The sequence below is a fragment of the Amphiura filiformis genome, chromosome 12 (genome assembly GCF_039555335.1).
Source record: "Amphiura filiformis chromosome 12, Afil_fr2py, whole genome shotgun sequence".
NCBI classification, from domain to species: domain Eukaryota; kingdom Metazoa; phylum Echinodermata; class Ophiuroidea; order Amphilepidida; family Amphiuridae; genus Amphiura; species Amphiura filiformis.
Genome location: NC_092639.1, coordinates 3,584,220 through 3,590,504, shown reverse-complemented (window position 1 = coordinate 3,590,504; position 6,285 = coordinate 3,584,220).

Sequence of the window (6,285 nt, the reverse complement as noted above, 5' to 3'; positions counted from 1 at the left end):
AAAAGAGAAGGATAAGTCATTAAAATGGTCATTTTTTAAATAAAAATTTGGTAAAAATGAAGAAAAGCACAGTATTGACAAAGTTGAAGCCCTTTATGTACATGTAGTTAATTTCTCTATTAAGGTACTACACCCCTCGATAAATTTGTGGCTATTTTTGCATCTTTCTCAAAAAATAATAACACAGTGGTAACAAGAGTTATGTATATTAAATGGGCAACGAATCCAGATACTACACTGGAATTTCCGTGACCCAAGACAAGCGGTTTGTTATTTATGATCAGAAATAAGGTACCGCTAAGATGTACCTCGTTTCCTATCATATATACTGAACCGCTTGTCTCAAGTCACTGAAATTTCAGTGTAGTAATTGGATTCCTTGCCCCAATAATATACATAACTTTTGCTACCAGTGTGTAATTATTTTTTGAGAAAAATGCAAAAATAGTCACAAATTTACCACATGGGTGTAGTACCCCCTTAAGTAGAGAAATTGCATTTTCATGTAAAATGTCCTATTTTTGTCTTTAATACATGGATTTCGGCTTTAACTAACTAGGCTATGTTGCCACATATGATATGCTGCTAACAAAGGTGTAAAAAACTGAATTTTTCTGATTTTCTGAATGGAGTAAGTCACTGAATAGGCCTTAAATTCACAGAATGAATTCACATGGGTTGATTTTTAGTAGGTTTAAATACTTTTTTGTTGTTTTGAAGCAAATAGCCCTGTATATCCAGCAGAATAAGATTTTTTTTATAGCACAGGGATCTCAGACATGTTCAGTTGTCAGCATAGGTGTCAATCCTGGGGGGGGTCTGTAGGACATGCCTGTCCTACACACGTTTTTGTAAAAAAATTCTCTTCAGCTGTATGCCCACACAATATCAGAATGGCAGTGGCGTACCCGGGGGAGCTGCCCCTGTGAGAAGTCTTGGCCCACCTCCCTATGAAATGATGGCCGCTTTATGTCTAAGATTTTTAGGCCTTTTTGTGCTTTTTAGCCCATTTTTGACAATTTTCGTCAAGTTGCCCCGCCCCTTAAAAGCTGGGCTAGCTGGCTACGCCACTGCAGGATGGAGCTTCTCACCTTTCAATTGTCGGCTTCTGGGACCCAATAAGCATGATAAGGATGGACACCACTATATCACAAATTATATAGGCTACTTTATGAATTGGTTTTAGAAATGAAAAAAAAAGTCCTGGTGGAAATGTGAGGCGCCCGTGAGGTGGAAACCACTCTTTGTTAGTTAAGGGGGCACGCAGGATCACCGTCAAGTGGGAAATTTTGGGAAAGTACATAATTATAAAGTATACATTTTCAGAAAGGAAATGATGCAAGGAATCCGACTGCTCATTTTTGCAGAAACCTGCCGTGCTAGTTGGATTCGAAAAAAGTATACTTTATGTACTTATCATCATTACTTTTAAATTTACAATACAAAACAATGTCTAAAATTCACTTTGAGTGATTTTGCGTGCCACCTTTAGGCTCTTCTTGATCCACAGCCTCATCCCCCAACTTATATACCAGTGGCGTAGATTTCTTTTTGACATTGGGGGGATGGGGTTGGAAAAAAAATGTAGAAGCTTGGTGAATCCAGCATCTTTTGGCGACCAAATAAGTTTATGGTAAAAATGCGCGCGACGCGCGTGAAAAATGTTGCCATATTGAAGCTAAAATTTTGAAATATGGTGCAATATATTGCTGAATATATTCGCGCGACGCGCGCAAAAATGAGCACTTTTGGGGCTAAAATGGCCAAATATGAGGTTAACTTGGTCAAAAATATTGGGGGATTTACCCCCCCCCCGGATCTACGCCTATGTTATATACTCTAGTACCTCAAAACCCCTAGGACTAGTATACGGTGTAGGCCTAAACTTTATTGCAGATTCGGTCGTTTGACAAGACTTCGTCCATTTTGCAGGCCTATTTATATTTTTCCGGCTGTAACAGCTGAAAATTGCAACTCACATCATGCCTTTAGGGTACCGTACGTAATAGGCCTGAATACAAAATATATACAGGGTGTCAAAGAGAGAGAGAGAGAACCCTCATAGACATTGCGCCCTCTTTTTCTCCTATTTGTGAAAAGTTGATCAAATTGTAAAGAAACCTTAATCGTAAGCATTATTAAACCAAAGCAATTATTTCAATCGCTCACAACTTGCAGATATGCCCTTTTGTTTGAATATGCTCAATTCTAATAATTAATTTTATCAGTCACTGCTACTAGCCCGCTAAGTTCCTCATGAACAAAGTGGATGTGATTGAATTTTCGTGATTTCTATTTAATATACCAAAATGTTTGCAATGTTTTTGTCAAAATGTTCATGATAGCATCAGATTTATGCCCATCCTGTAACTCCAACGTTAGACCAAATGCACTATAACATAGAAATAAGAGGCAAGTAATAATGCCAATGTTCCCTGGCCAAATCTTTGAAACAAAGGTTTGAAAGTGTTTTTGCCATGCCTGAAGGGTACTGAACAAATTTGGCTTGGGCTGCCCTCTTCAAAGTGTCAGGCATTTTTGGTCCCAATTCTGCCGCCGCGGCCTAAAATCCTGGTATTATGGGGGTGGGCGGCGGTGGGGGGCACTTAACATAAATGACCATACGGGTATGATCCCCGGAAAGACCCCCCCTTTTGGATTTCGTAGCTCTGAAAGACCCCTATATAAATAGAGCTCCGAAAGACTTGATTTCAATAATTTCAGCTCTAAAAGACCCAAAAATCGCTTTCTGGATTTTTTCAGGCGATTTTCAACCAAGAAGCCAAGAAAGACACTTGATTTTGACTGTTCGCAGCTCCAAAAGTTCCCATTTTACGGTTCGCAGCTCCAAAAGACACACTTTTATCGGTAAGCCGTCAGCTCCCAAAGACCACCTCACCACCACTAAGGGGAGCACACCCACCAACATTTTTGATGTGCCCCCCTGGGGGCTAAGAGTATTCGAGAACAGGCATTTTTTGGCACACTGTTTGGAAATGTCACCCGGGGGGATGGGGGCATACTGCATGCACAGCCCCTTATCGAGCAGGAAATGCTGCATATAATTGAACGTTTTCATACACTCAACTTATTCAAAATTTTATAAGTGCACGACTTAAAAAACACCATCTTGTACAATTATAAAAATACTAGTAGCCCGGAGGGGGTTCTCCCTGTTTGAAGGTATACGGGGATGTGCCACGGTTTTGGGGTACCTTTTCAGCAATTTTGGTATATCGATGGGTGGGTTTTCAGTGGAGACCAATGCGCCCAATTGGGCGCATTTGGGAAAAAGTGCCCCTAAAAGCACCCAATTCGGGCAAATTTGGGTGCTTTTTGGGTGTTTTTTGTGAAAAATTGGCATACTGATGGGTGGCAAAACCAGCAAAAAGTAGGTATAGAGAAAGTCAGCATCCGAAAGTCTGCGTGGCACATCCCCGTAATTTTTTTTTTCGAAGACCCCGGGACTAGTAGTAGTAGTTCATGCATGAAACATCCAACGTAACGTTTTTGAAAGACTTGACACGATTAAGGGCTCTGGTGTGGTATGAGCATTTCGACAGTATTTTTTGTGGGACATGAGAGCACACAGACAAAATTATCGAGTTCTGAAAACGAAGAATATCCTTTTGATATCCAATAATTTTGATTTTTTGAAATACGCGATATAATACAAATTTTATTCTTAAAATTTGATATTTTTTAAATTTTTGATATAACAGTCCTCGAAGTAATCTTAATAATTTTTCCGTCTGTAACAGCTGAAAATTGCAACTCATATCATGCCTAGGGCACCTGCAATAGGCCTGAATGCAATGATGCATAATAATACAGGGTGTCCAAGAAAAGGAGAGAGAACACTCATTGGGGACCGTTCACAAACACTTGTTAGGGGGGCCTGATGCAAAAAGGGGGGCCCTGAAAATGTTTGACCCTCCTAAGAGGGGATCTGAGAAAAATGACCACAAATTTTCCTGGAAAAATTGAGTTTATATGGTTTTCTATGCATAGTCCTATGGGGTTGACCCATAATTTTCATGTCAAAAGGGGGGGGGGAGGCCTGAAATTTTCGAGGTCTGTAAAGGGGGGCCCCAAAAATATTTTTTGCAACAGGCCCCCCCAGTGTTTGTGAAGGGTCCCTTGCGCCCATTTTTTCTCCTATTTGCGAAAAGTTGATCAAATAATGTTGTTATGTAAAGAAACCTTTTAATCGTTAGAAACCAAAAATGAAACCAAAACAATTATTTCAATGGCTCAGAACTTGTAGAAATGCCCATTTGTTTGAAGCTGCTCAATTCTAATAATTAATTTTGTCAGTCACTACAGTAGGTTTAAAACTGTAGGTTTAAACCACTTACCCGGTACCCCCGCCACAAAAATCACGGGGTCCAGGTGAAATTTACCTGGAAAAAAGTTTCACCGTATTTTTTATTTTTTCAACTACTAGCCCGCTGTTTTATGTATTTTCCTGTCATTTCCTGCAAACCTAATCAAGATATTTTGCTGTATCATAAATCGTAGAGGTTGAAAGAATCAACAAGCGTCAGAAATTATAATTGCCATGGAACTTCGGTCATATTTTATTTGAAATATAACTGGATGTTAGGGTTTGCATGCATGGTATGCATATGATGAAAAACAGACACTGACCTTTCCCTAAAACTAGTAAGCAGCAACTTGTGTATCACACCCATCATGGGTTCGAACCCCTTTGTTGTATTTTATTGTTAACCCTGAATAGCGTGATTACTTTTGAATGAGCGGCAGCACACATATTTTGTTTGAGGATAGGTGGATCTATCTCCTTTTCCTCACATCTTCTCTGGTAGTACAAAGCTGTCTTTTTATCTAGTGTTTAGACAATGTTTACTCAACCATTGCTATCAATGGATGTTGCCATTTTTGACGACTTATAACTTTTGGTAAGCTCAAAATGAATCAATAAAATCGTGTATAAGATATTTGCGGGGAATATTTGGGCGCGATTACAAAAATTTAGAAAATAAATGGGCACTTCTGGGTTGGGTATCTATAGATTCTATAGAATTTAAGTATGATATATTTTCGATGGTAATATATTTTCACTTTCAAAGTTTGTAGTTTTCATAATTGCAATTTCTGAATATTATATAAAAAGCACGAATAAGTCTATAAATGTAAGAGTATCGGATCATTTTGAATGTTAATAAATGCGAAACGCCGGCGGTAGACACCAGCGATATCAGAGATTACCGCGATTCTTGCAGTAGCTTTTATGAATAGAATACAATAGTGGATACCGGGGGTACAATAGCGGAACAATAGAGCTCTCTTACGGGCAAATAAACCTCTTCGCGTTTTGCTAAATTTCACTTCTTCTCTTTCATGAACTAACCGTTATTTCATTAAGTAACCGTTATTTTTAAAACTTGGCAAAACATCGACCGATGTTTTTAATGTGATTGAATTTTCGTGATTTCTATTTATACCAACATGTTTGCAATGTTTTTGTTCAAATTGTTCACCATAGCATCGGATTTATGCACATCCTGTAAATGCACTATAAGAAATAAGAGGCAAGTAATCAGGCCCGTACGCAGGATTTTGTTTGGGGGGTGCTGATTTTGAATTTCGTGAAAAGTGGACTTTTTTCCCAAAAATTTTGACCATTTTTGACCAAAAAAGTGTAAAAACCTAATTTTTTTGATCGCTACGCTCGCAATTTGTGATATTTTTGAACTTTTTGTACACTTTTGCAAATTTTTTTTTGGGGGAGTGCGACGCACGGTCCTGCAAGTAGGCCTACCGGTAATAATGCCAATGTTCCGTGACCAAATCTTTGCAACAAAGGTTTGAAAGGCTCTCGGGCACCCATAAAAATGTTGACATTTCAGTTCATCAAGCCCTATTTTGCCTCAAATTTCTTAGTTCCCAAAATTCCAAAATTTCAGTTGAGTGCCCCCCCTCACATTTTTACCCTGAACGGGTATCTGCTGTTTTCCTCGTTTTTTTTCATTTCAAAAATACCTAATAACAATTTTAATTAATGACTTACCCTTCACTTTTATGCAATTTTTAAATAATTTTAATTTGTTTACACCTTCGCTGGAGTCACTGAATGTGCCAAACCAAACCCCAAAACACCTTAAAATTCTTATCATGGAATTGAACTGTGAATGGCCAAATCGGGTGTGTTTGTGATTGACAGGTGTAACGATTGGTGGCGTCCTAAATACACAATATGTGGCTCCTTGCGTTATCAAGCTCATTTACTCCCATCACCATCATTCACTACGATAAATTAAA